The 13645-nt window shown below is 39.0% G+C and overlaps 1 long non-coding RNA gene across 1 annotated transcript; it reads right to left on the bottom strand.

Moving 5' to 3' along the window:
- Positions 1-1285: 1285 nt before the first annotated feature.
- On the bottom strand, positions 1286-12566 carry LOC124877195. The gene is made up of 2 exons (XR_007040464.1): positions 11789-12566; positions 1286-5227 (listed from the first exon to the last, which is right to left on the bottom strand). It is a non-coding gene; the product is annotated as an uncharacterized LOC124877195 (long non-coding RNA).
- Between the last annotated feature and the right edge of the window lie 1079 nt (positions 12567-13645).

The raw sequence follows: 13645 nt of genomic DNA, 5'->3' as shown, positions 1-13645 counted from the left end.
TTAGTTCTGCTTCAGTATTGTGTAACAGGTTCTGGTGCAGGATTTTAATAACACATACAAAGTTATCTTCAAAAATCACTAGCATCTTGGTTTGTTCAAACCTGGAACATCTTCAGTTGTAAGACACTATTAACATGTTTTTGCTTTTGCTATTTACTGAACTGACACCCAACATCTATTCTGGACCTTTCTGAAGTGTGTGTGTGTGTGTGCGTGGGGGGGGTTTATAAGTTGGTGAGCTGTGGGAGGGGGAGATAAGTCTGGTAAGCTCCTATCTTGTCCCAGCAGGGTCCTTACTGGAGTTTTGCTGTCATCCAGAGCAGTAAAATGGTCCCCCCGCCCTCCGTCTAAAGGGGGGTTTCTGCAAAACTTCCAAGTATACACTTCAGACTATAAACATCTATCTAAAAAGCTCATGAAAAAACAAGAGATATAAACTAAAAACTATTTGAGGACCACTTAATTCTATGTTTGTCAGCAGTTGTTACACAAGATTTATTTTAATTTGAAAAGGGTCATAGTTCAGGTTGAGCTATGTAAAGATGTATAACAAACCTTAAAATTAATTCAACCATTAGCATTACGTCCCACTGATAAAGCCATCATTAATCTGAGTATATTTATTCAATGTGGAAAAATCCTGTGTTAAATAGTCATTTACTAAATTAACGTCGCCAGTGGGACTGGTAAAATCAGTGTTTGGTACCTCTGCTGTTAATACTTTGTACAGCCTCCTTTTGCCAAAAGGACAACGCTTATTCCTATCCTATCACATTTAACAAGATTGGAGCATACATAGTCCTGCGTCTTCTCTTATGCTCCCTTCTCTTCATGCCCAGAGCATAACAGATCCCCCACCATACTCAACAGTGACCATGGCGTTCTTTTCCACATGTTCTTCCCTTGCTTCATAAAGGCTAATCTTGTTGTTGGCCCAGCAAATGTTTCATATTTAAGTTTTAAATGTTCTCGTCAATCATAATACATCACTCCCTCAACCTGGCCCCATACAAGTCAGCTGATACTGGCCTTTGACTACCTCGCATGGCGCGTAATGGGCTAAACAGAGACAGGCTCACATTTTCCACCTTGTTACAGAACAGACGGAGATGGTAAAAAGACTCCTTAATTCCAGCTTGAAGTGTTTTGTGAAAGAGGCTTTAGTTTCATCTACCAAAGCACACAGTAACTGTTAAACCTTAGAGTATCTCTTAAGTCACTAGTCAAGTTGGTGTGATCCCTTTTGACCTTACTGGGTCAAAAAAACAAACCAGAATAAACAAAACATCTTTCAAAGATTTATTTATTTTAGGTCAGCACCCATTTGTTTATGACTTTCTGTGTAGTTTCCAGAAAATCTGTCACTCTGATCAGGTCTTACAGGCATTTGGTTTAGAAATTGCAACAAACTTTAGAGAAGTATTTGCTTACCTCAAGTCTGACCATCTAAACTTAGATACTGTGAACAGAAATCAAACTAAACCATCTCTGGATGCAGCATGATTTAACAGTCTGGGAATCTGTAACCTAGATTTCAGTGCAAAAAACTTTCAGGGATAAGACAGATAAAAAGTACACCATAGTCAGAATTTGTTTACTCATAATAATATGACAAATTTGATTAACACCCAACAAACATACCACTCCGAATGATGGCGGTGGCAACAACACAAAAAATACTGCCAGGGCTACAATGGAACGGTTTAAATCCAAATATATGTATTCCTGTGTTTGAATGGTCTAGTCAAAGTCCAGACCTAAATCCTTTGAGATTCTGTAGCAAGAGTTGAAAACTGATGTTCAGAGAGACTCTCCATCCTATCTGACTGAACTTAAGCAATGAAAGGTGGTTCTACCAAGGATGGGCTCAGATGGCTAAATACAAAAGCACGCCACACATGTATCATTGCACTTTCACCTAACAACTACTTCATGTTCATCAGTCATATAAATACCAATCAGATACCTTGAAGTTTGTGGTTGTAATTAGGGATGCAAAAAATATCCGCAATAAAATTGGTATTGGTCAATGTTAGTCAATTTTTAACATAACAGTAGTAGTCCAATAAGTACAAAATGGGCCAATATTAATAACCAGTTTCCTTTCATCTTGTTGCCGTTTGTGTATGTGGTTCAGGAGTTGGAGGTAGTTGTTTGGGCATGTGGCAGAGATAGTGATAAGATTGTGGGGTGTTCAACTGAAGGAGAGAAGCAATATCAGCAATTTGGTTATTTTCATCATGATGTTCAAAGGGTGGGGAAATATATATATATTTTTAGAATACTTTAAGTTTTCCAATCGTATACAGACATAATCAAATGAAATTCAAATAATCAACCCCCAACTGCCCACCCCCAAAAGGATGCTCCACTAACCTGAAACAAATATACATTAATTGGAAGTCAATCACATTTCAATTAACTTTATCCACATAATGTAGGTAGGATCTGCCAGATTTTAATAAAGGTGTTGTATCTCTTTCTACAGTTATATGTTATTTGTTCTAAGGGTACAGAGTAGTTCATCTCTAAATACCATGTAGGTATTAATAGAGGGAAATCAGATTTCAATGTGATAGCAATCCATTTTCTGGTCAATGTCACGGCAATTCCAAAAACTTTTATCTTAAATTTGGTTTAAACGTTTCTCAATTTTCATAAAATTCCCAAGCAAGCAAAATTCTGGATGAACAGGTAATAATACTTGAGTAATCTTAGTCAAAATATCACAGAGGTCAATACAAAAGTTTCTTTCCTTGATACATAACCAAGTACAATGTAGGAAAGAGCCCACATCTATGGTACATCGAAAACATTTAGCAAATTTAGCAAACATTTGACAAATCATATTTCCCTCTTAATTGTTCAAAGGTCACAAAGAGTCAATTCTCATAACAGTCCTCCAATGTAGGAATTCCATTATGGTGTCATATATCCAGGATTTTATTATTTACTGTCATAGGAATCAGCTCATTTTGCTTTAAATGTGACTTTGGTGACAGTCCAATGTCCTTACAATGGTTTTACGTACATCATACCAAAGCTTATTTAAATGTAATAAAATTGCATTATCCGTCTTTTTTGACAAAATATGGCAAAACATTCTTTTTAATACAGTTAATCCTCCCGATCAAAGTGATGGGGAGGTTAATCCATCTATGTAAGTCTTTCTCAATTTCTTTTAGGAGCGAGTTATAATTTAAATTATAAAGATTTCCCAAATTCCTGTCAATAACTATTCCAAGATATTTTATCCAGTTGGAGCCCATTTGAACGCAGATGCACTTTGATAAACAGAAATATTAAATGTTACTAATGGAACAATTTTACTTTTATCATAATTAATTCTATATCCTGAAACAGTACCATAAGTGTCCAATGGTCCCTTAATCGAGTCAGAGGATGTAAAGGGCCCTTTGGATAAAACAGAACATCATCAGCAAATACATTAATTTTATGGATTGTCTGACCAACCTTAAAGCCCTTAATGTCATGGTCTCTTCTGATTGCCTCTGCCAAGAGTTTAATGGCTAAGGCAAACAGACTTGTGAATAGCGGAAAGACTTGTCTACTAGTTCTACTTAGGGAGAACAGTGACGAGATTTGCCCTTTAGTAGATATCCTTGCCTTGGGTTTATAATATAGAGTTTTTACCCAATTAAGAAATACTTCTACAAATCCAAATCCATATAGGGCCCCTCCAACCTGTCGAAGGCTTTCTCGGCCTCTAATACCATAGCTACACTATGGTCAGGTCCGGTTTTTGCTAAATGGATTATATTTAAAAATTATTTAGTTATTGGCCGGCAGGCGTTTTTGAATGAAATCATTCTGGTCTGGGTTAATTATCTTTGGTAGCACTAAACTAAGCCTGCTGGCCAACACTTTAGAAATCAATTTATAATCAGAGTTTAATAATGAGAAGGGTCTATAAGAAGCACATTTTAGTGGGTCTTTGCCTTTTTTAAATATTTATAATATATACAATATCAGTCACAGCCATTACGGGAATATTAATATTGAATATCTGACCAAATTTTCATATTGGCAAATCCCTAGTTGGAATGTACCCAAATTTATTTCAGGTTTTCTCAGAAATTACAAACTCTAAATAATAATTATGTTAAAAATTATGTTTTTCAAATGCGAGTGCCAACTCTGGTTTTCCTTTGCTGCTGGTTGACTGAATACTGGATTGTGATGGAACATACATTTTTGGAATCTGTTAGATCACTGCTTTCAGCAGACATAATGGTGGACCAGCTGAGACCAAGTTTTGCAGTGATGCCTTTTTGTAGAGTTTTTTTACTCTTTGATTCAACTGTTGTGGTTTTAACTGTTTTTGGAGTTTGTAGAAATAGTTTATTTCAGCTTTTAGCTTTCTCTGTGCATACTACACGTTTATATTTAACTAAAAGAACTTACAGTAGTGAAAGTAGAAAAAAGGTTAAATTCTTCCCCCAGTACTGGGGTTGGGTTTAAGAAGTTTAAAAACCTAACTTAGGTTTCAGAACCTCCTGAACAGTCATAGTAATGTGCATAAACAGCAGGGATTCTTTTTGTGTACTGCCTCGGCTGCCTCAGGTGGAGGGGGACCACGAACTGAAGATTCATCCTTGCACTCGGACAACGAGTCAGTGGATGTGGACAGGAGCCTCCCACACACCAGGTCGGCAGCTTTCCCATCCCTGACTGAGAAGTCCGTCACTGTTTTCTCTCTCAGTGACATGTCCCCATCTTCATCATCATCTATCAACACAAACTCCTTGAGGTAAATCATCCCCACTCCCTGCAGAGTGTGGTTCTCCACTGACTCATCCAGATTGTAGCTGTCCATAAAGGTGATAGTGGAAGACTCTGTCAGGGACTCATGTGGCTCAGTGGTGTTGTCCTCTGGCCCTGAATAGACTTGGCTGCTTGAGTTCAAGATCAGTGTAGAGTTTCTATGAAATGTGTTATCTCTCATGCTGAATGTTTGTTCTTTTTCCGTTTTAGAAATCAGATCTGGAGCAGAGGAAATCTTGTATGTTGTATCATGTCGGCTGTAGAGCTGGTCTCTCTGTCTGTGAGAGATGTTTTCCATAGCATGGCCATTCCTGGGGTACATTTTAAAACCCGCTTTGAGGCAGTCATGATAGCCCTCCACACTGCTGCTCCCTGGTGGAGGAGAGTGGGAGGTGCTGTTAGTGTCGTCTTCTCGCTTCTTCATATATTTGTCCTGGTCAATCTGAGACAAAATACAAAAATGGCGGTTTACTTTAAAGTTAAATTCGTATTTTAAAAAATCCTATAATTAAGACATTTATTACATCTTAATAGTAAAAATAGCCTTTTGGATATTTTTATAATCCTGGCAAAGAAGCTACATAAAGGACAAGTCAGAAGTGTGAGAAAATCTCCCCAAAGTCGCCCTTATTAAAGGTCCTTCGAAACACTTAACAGAATGTTGAGATGTTGGAAAGAGATTTGGCACATCAAAGTCTTGGGTCATGGTTCTCCACTGGAGAAGTTCAGATAACCTGGTTTTGGGATTAACTATTTCCTGATTAAACTTCTGTGTCTTAGAGCAGGAGTTCCCAAACTTTTCCATGCAGTGGTCTCCCAAACAGCATTAGCTTCTGGCGGGGGACCCCCTTGCAAACCTACAGACAATACTACAAAATTTGTAAAGAAATCTCAACTTTTACAAATGTAATTTCTTACTTTTATTCACGATTAAAGAATTACTACATTTGTTTAACATAAGAGCATGTTTTTACCACTGTATTATATTCCCACTAAATAACAAACTTTTCAACAAACTGTTGACGATAAGAACAGAACAAAATAAATCAAACCTCTCTCAAGTTTGTGTGTGTGAGTCTGGAAGTGGCAAAGATTAAACTGGTGGGAGGGATGGGCTTGCTGGCTCTTACACAGTTTGTCAAGTCTGGGCTTAATGTCTGTCAGTGCCATATGAATGTAATTTTCCATGTGTAGACATGCTCCATGTTTTGTTTTGAATACATTTAAAGATGTAAATCCAGACTCACCAAAGTAGGTTGTTGCAAAAGGAGCAGGCATTTTAGTACCCTGTCAGTGAAGTTGTGATAGTCTTCTCTTATATAGCCAGTAGTCAGACAGGTGTGGAGCTTTAAAGGTCAGTTTGTCATCTCAGTCAGCTCCACCTGTGACTTTTAAGTCCAGACTAGAACCAAATAAAAAGGGCTCCTAACCCAGTACAAATGTGTGTTTTCAAGGTCAGGGAAATTGTCTTTGAAATATCCCTGGAGGGGCTCCATGTGGGACTGAATTAATGGAGAGATGGAGTCCAAATGATCACATGACAGCAGCTCCTGGTGAAGTGGTGGGAACATTGCTGTAACTCCCTCCTGGAGGTTATGTTTTACCTTTACAAATTATATTTTATAGTAATGATTAATAAAATTGATCATATTTTATGATAATGATTTAAAATATAATTAGATTCTATCTTTCCATTTTTGCATATCTTTTTCTTATCTTCCCAAATATTTTGAGGCCCCCACTTTGACAAACGCTGTCTTAGGGTACAGTTGCTGATCCTCTGCATCCAAAGAGCTGAAGTTTACATAAAGTATCTCATAAAGTGAGTACACCCCTCACATTTTGTAAATATTTTATATCTTTTCATATGACAACACTGAAGATAAGACACTTTAATAATACAGATTTATCTAATGCTCGCCAAGCCTTAAAATAAGCTAAATACAACCTTAGATGTAGCCATGGGATAAAATGTGGACTGCACTGTACGGAAACAATGTGACTGGTAAAATCTCTGAATCCCTAAATGCAGCACATTAATCTACTTTTGCTACAGCCAAGGAAGGAAGAGTCACAGCCGGCATCCTAGTGGAGTCATGGAGTCACTAACAAATCACTTCTTCCAGTCATGCCTCTTTCTCTTTCACTCGTGACAGTGCAGCTGATCACATCAGGGAGACAGCACGGGAACACCTGAATGTCTTTGAAACTAGCTGCTGAGAAAGACTCTACTACTTTGAAGAATCCAGACCCAAAGTTGACTACAATCTGATGTTAGTGTATCCATCAATTGAAGAAAAACCAAAAGTCATAATCTGCTGTTTGTTTATCCAGGTAACTAAGACAAACCATCTAAATCTTTCTTTCTGAGCTTCTACAGACAAGAATCTGAGCCAGAGGTTCCACCCAGTAGAGACGTGACAAGAGAGATTAGAGACGAAAAGTGTCTCTAATCAAAGTGGTTTTCTCCATGGCCTGAAGAAGGCATTTAAATCATAGCATCACAAGCCTTCTTGCATGCCAGTCTGAGCAAAAACTACCCCAAGCTGCTACCAAGAGCAGTCTTTTTTGTTCCCTTTGCCACACAACTCAACACCCTTTGGATTTTCTCCATTCCTGTTCATCAGAACAGTTCACATGAGAGGTTGTGTCTGGGCAGCAAAAATAAGTTTAGGATAAAACAACCTAAACATTGTTTATTTCATGGTGTTTTGCTTTTGCTTGTAATGTTAAAAGTTAGAACATTTGAGTGGTAGCAGGCTACCTGCTAAGCTAATGCCTATAGCTATTGAGCGTTTAGTTGTGGATAAAAAGGTATAACAAAATTTATCTGAATGACTGGTTTGAACACCGATCAGCCATAAAGCGCCACTGGTGCACAGACGTACCTTAATAATAATAGTAGTTAAAGATACGACTTAAAGAAGTCAAGTCAAGTTTATTTATATAGCGCTTTTCAGCAACAAGGCACTCAAGGGGCTGTACATAAGGAAAAAAACATTACAATGATACAGAAAATCAGAAAAACAAATCAAATGACATTAATAAACCTTGGGGGTTTACTGGTAAAAATACAATCCTTCTACGAAAACTAAAAATCTATTAATCCTTCTAAGCTTATAACTAGGTGTTGAACTGTTTTGTTTATAAATTCCCACATTTTGGAGAGAAGTTGTCTGTGTTTATTCATTATGTGTGCAGAGCATGCTGTTACTGAACACCAGAGCTTGAATCCCCTCTAATGAGTCCAAATCAGGTGGTGCCCCTATTTTTACATTTGGTTAGGATTCTATGTTTAAACCTCATTGTTAATTTTGTTAATAATTGATTATTTACAATTATAAATTTTGCCATCACTAAATCAAGTGATCAGAATCAGAATCAGAATCAGAAAAGCTTTATTGCCAAGTACGTTTTTGGACATACAAGGAATTTGTTTTGGCGTAGTCGGTGCAATACAGTACAAATTAAACAGTATAAACATATCTACAATATAATATAAATATATGTGCACAGTTTTAAGTGAGTGAGAGTAAATATAGAGCAGTATAAGATGCAAGAGCAATACAACAGTGCAGGTGATCATTGTGCAAGTATGGCAGTGCAAGTAAAGCAGGAGTCCATGCTGAGCGTTAATGTAACGCATAGAGTTGCAGGTTACAGGTGTCCTGTCAGCAAAAAAAGGGGGGGGTGTGGGTGAAAGGGAGAGTGTCAGGGTGGTTTCCGGGCTTTGTTAACCAGGCTGGTGGCAGATGGGAAAAAACTGTTCTTGTGGTGTGAGGTTTTGGTCCGGATGGACCGCAGCCTCCTGCCAGAGGGGAGAGTCTCAAAGAGTCTGTGACCGGGGTGGGAGGGATCAGCCAGAATCTTCCCTGCCCGCTTCAGGGTCCTGGAGGTGTACAGTTCCTGGAGCGACAGTAGACTGCAGCCAATCACGTTCTCAGCAGACCGAATGACACGCTGCAGCCTGCCCTTATCCTTGGCTGTAGCAGCGGCGTACCAGATGGTGATGGAGGAGGTGAGGATGGACTCAATGATGGCTGTGTAGAAGTGCACCATCATAGTCTTTGGCAGGTTGAATTTCTTCAGCTGCCGCAGGAAGAACATCCTCTGCTGGGCTTTCTTGATGAGGGAGCTGATGTTTGGCTCCCACTTGAGATCCTGGGAGATGATGGTTCCCAGGAAGCGGAAAGATTCCACAGTGTCAATTGTGGAGTCACAGAGGGTGATGGGGGCAGGTGGGGCTGGGTTCTGCCTGAAGTCCACAACCATCTCCACTGTCTTTAGAGCGTTGAGCTCAAGGTTGTTCTGGCTGCACCAGTCCAACAGATGGTCCACCTCCCATCTGTACGCAGACTCGTCGCCATCAGAGATGAGTCCGATCAGGGTGGTGTCGTCCGCAAACTTCAGAAGCTTGACAGACTGGTGACTGGAGGTGCAGCTGTTGGTGTACAGGGAGAAGAGCAGAGGAGAGAGAACACAGCCTTGGGGGGAACCGGTGCTGATGGTCAGGGAGTCAGAGACGTGCTTCCCCAGCCTCACGCGCTGCTTCCTGTCAGACAGGAAGTCAGTGATCCACCTGCAGGTGGAGTCGGGCACACTCAGCTGGGAGAGCTTCTCTTGTAGCAGAACTGGGAAGATGGTGTTGAAGGCAGAGCTGAAATCCACAAACAGGATCCTGGCATAGGTTCCTGTGGAGTCCAGGTGCCGGAGGATGAAGTGAAGGGCTAGGTTGACTGCATCATCTACAGACCTGTTGGCTCTGTATGCAAACTGCAGGGGGTCCAGGAGGGGGTCGGTGATGTCTTTTAGGTGTGAGAGCACAAGGCGCTCAAAGGACTTCATCACCACAGAGGTCAGGGCGACGGGTCTGAAGTCATTAAGCCTTGTGGTCCTTGGCTTCTTGGGGACAGGGACGATGGTGGAGGACTTGAAGCAGGCTGGCACATGGCATGTCTCCAGTGAGGTGTTAATGATGAACCCCTCATGAACTCCTTCTGTATGCCAACGTATTCTAAATTTAAATATATTGTAACCTAAGCAAAATCATTTTTATATCCTAATACATTGAACAGTTTTTTTATTTTTGTCAGAGAGGCTTTAGGAGTGGGAAACAATGAAAAACATCAAAAATTGAACTCTTAACCTATATTTACTATTTCATTTTCCATTACATATCAAGAACTGTGGTTATGGAGGTGTGTAGCTGCTGTTTACACTTGTAAAACAGTGCTGCAGACAATTTAGCATCTACAATTTTTTTTTTCTTTGCCATATTTCATTCAAATTATTCTTTGCATGCGTCTGCTCTTTTCCACTACTGTTGATATATCACACTGATACAGTAACTGGAGCAGATAATGGCAAATGCAGTGGAGTTGTTTCATAAACCAGAGAGAGAATAAGCCGTCATTTGGGATACGACTGGACTAAGTCTGCACTCCTGAAAGAAGCAGAAAGTAACTTGCATTCCCTGAGAATTCACACTTTGAAGACACTTTGATACTGATTATTTGCTCTAATTTGCTCTGACCAGAGAAAGACAGGGATTGTTTCATGTCTTTACAACATACTCTTCCATTTCTCTCTTCAGAAACATTTCACTTGAAGTGAAGAATACATCACTCTGCAGAAGATGGATGTGGGTTTAATGTACTGAGGCCCACAGATGCTGGTACATGTGTTGGCCTCCCAGTAATAATCTAGATCTTTTATTACAGTTGTGTAATCTCACACTGAACAATTGAGAAAAATCCAACCCTGGAGTACATTTATTCATGGAAGAAAAATAATCCTACATTAAGAAATAATAACTCTTGAAACAGTCTATCCACAATTTAGGTCTGGAGATTGAGATGGCTAAGGAAGAAGGCTGATTTAGTGTGAACCATTTCTATGTTGATGGTCACATGTTTTAGATCCTTGTCCTACTGAAAGACCCTGTGATGTCCCATTTTCAGTTTACTGGCAGAGACTAGCATATTTTTTTAAGTTAAATCTCCTGGTATTTTATGATACCATGCACTCTAACAAAGTTCCCAAAGCATTTCATAGAGAAACAGGCCCACAGAATCACAGATCCTTCACCTACTTAACCGTGGGCATGAGGTGTTTTTACACATAAACATTTGTCATCTGACCAAAGCAAATAGTTCAAGTGAAAGTGACAATAGAATTTGGTAAACTCTTCATGTTTACTTTTGTTATGGTAGGACAGCACGGGCTTTTTTCTGGCATCACTTCCATCAACTAGTTGGAATGTTGAAAGACGCATTTATGGGAAAATAAAAATACTTGCTATTTAAAATGTCATAAAAGCTATATTAAAAAACAAATGCTGCAAATTTATTTGAGAGCAGGGGTACCACTAATTGTGGCACCGGTTATTTTGTCAAAAACAATTATTAACATAGGACTTTTCCCTTACTAAATAAACATAGCCCTGCTCATATTTAAAGTTAGATTGTAAAATAAAATAGTATCAGATCATGTATAAAAATCATTTATTTTAAAACTTTCTACACATTTTTATCAGGACTGCCAATAAATCTGTCTATATCTGTAAGTACTTCCTCAAATATGGCTGCAGAAATCTTTATTTATAAAAGTAAACCATCGCTGATTTAAGATACGTTAGATTGGATATCATGGTAAATACCAAATTGAAATACATCATAAAGGATGTTTCCAATTTCTGGCTTTATAAGCTTAATGCACTACACTTTGTATGACTAAATGACTGCGTTACACTTGACTGACTCATATGCATGACGGAATTGGGACTCTATAAATGAATAATAACAATATGCACGTAAACATGAGCTACGTAAGGTTACTGAACCAACGATAGATATAACTGTTTTGTCTCAGCAGTGAGTCTAAATTTGCTTCCTTGCATTGTGTACATATTATTTACACAAAGCCACCAAGGATGCATATAACAGTACAGAAGTAGATTCAGGCTAAAACCAATGACAAAACACCCTTTAAATAATGTTTTTACCTGAAGACGTCAGAACCGAACCCCTCCCATGTCAGAGACAAGCTGAGCCGTGCCGTATGCTTCCCTTTAATCTTCTGCACAGCCGGTGAAACGGACTTCTCATCTGAGCAGAAGTCTGGAAACAAAGACTCTTCACACAATCCCATCCCTCCTCTAACAAACTACAACTACTCAGAGAGGCACTCAGAGAACAAACCACACCCTTAAATCAAACTCACAAACATGGTTGCCTGAATGGAGAAATAACTTGCTTTTACGTACAGGTTCACTTAAAAACATTTTTAGATTTTCGAAAGGTTAATTTATTTCAGTAATTCAGTTGTTCTTGTTAAAACTCATTTATAGATTCATTACAAACAGAGAGATATATTTCAGCTGTTTGTTTTAACTTTGATGATTATGGCTTACAGCTGACGAAAACCCAGAACAAAAGTCAAGAATCAATCAGGAATTGTTATTGTCATGGACCCATCATGACATTTCTTGTTGAGACACTCGACTAAGACAAAAGAAACACACAAATAAAAATTATAAGCACTTATAGCAGCTGAAAACATCTCTGAAGTATGAAATATCATGAAGTATTTACATAAAGTGCAGCTCTGCTCCCCTCTTCACCAGTGTCCAAGACATGCGGCCACAGGTTAGATGACACGACAACAAAGTTGATCATCGAACCACGGCCTAGGGTGTACTGGTGCCAAGAGCACATATGGACACCCTTACGCTTGAACATGGGATTAGTTATGGACAATCCATGATGAGCATAGAAGTCCAATAACAAAACACCACTCGGGTTTAGAACGGGAGGGTCATTCCTCCCAACCACACCCTCCAGGTCTCACTGTCATTGCCAACATGAGTCCCCCAGCAGAACAAGGGAGTCCCCCGGAAGGGTGCTCTCCAACACCCCATCCAAGGACTTCAAAAAGGCTGGGTAGTCTGAACTGCTGTTTGGTGCATAAGCACAAAAAACTGTTGGAACCCATACCCCCACCTGTCGGTGAAGGAGGACTACCCTCTCGTTCATCAGGGTGAACCCCAACGTACAGCTGTATGCAATATTTAAATTTTCTGAGAAACTCAATTTAGGGCATCCATTAGCTGTTAAACAGTCATCAAAATTAACAGAAATATATCCCTCTGTCCATAACAAATCTATGAGTTTCAACTTTTGAAAAGAAATAGTGACGTGAACAACTTTTTTGCTGACATTGTGAGATGTACCTGTATAGTTATTAGATCATTATAAAACGGATGCCATCATATTACATGGTTGTTATTTGTTGATCTTTTAGTTTTATGGGATTAGTTTAGAATGAAGGCTGAAACAGCTGAAAAGTAACAATCTTTACTGAGTTGATACAGAATGGTTAATAGAGCTTTATTACAAAGACCTGACACAACATAGAGGAAATTTAACGAAATAATTTAGGGCACAATTACAAAAAACAAAAAACTATGTTTAAATGGTGTGACCGGCTGGCAGTCTCCATTGTCCGACCTTTGTAAAACTACCCTGATTATGCCATTAGAGTATTGTTCAGTCGAAAGACAGGAACTGCAAGGAAGTCATAACTATTTAATGATCTAAAAGAAAACCCATTCATCCAAATCCTAATGTTAACAAGAAAATCTAACACTGAAAAATACCTGGAATCAGTAATAGGCATTCTAACTGTAACTAAACCAGGTGTCTTAGTTCATTGTGTTGTTTCAGCCCAAATACATCAACCTGACTGTCCTTCCCTTTCTGCTGGAAACCATCTTCTTGTTTGAACCAAAATGTTTCAGCTGTGCAGCGATGCATGAACAGCCATTCCTCTCGGTGCCATAAAGATTTTTATATAAATAATC

Source organism: Girardinichthys multiradiatus, chromosome 12, assembly GCF_021462225.1.
Source record: "Girardinichthys multiradiatus isolate DD_20200921_A chromosome 12, DD_fGirMul_XY1, whole genome shotgun sequence".
Taxonomy (NCBI): Eukaryota; Metazoa; Chordata; class Actinopteri; order Cyprinodontiformes; family Goodeidae; genus Girardinichthys; species Girardinichthys multiradiatus.
The sequence above is the reverse complement of the archived record's forward strand: the minus strand, read 5'-3'. Positions and strand labels throughout refer to the sequence as shown.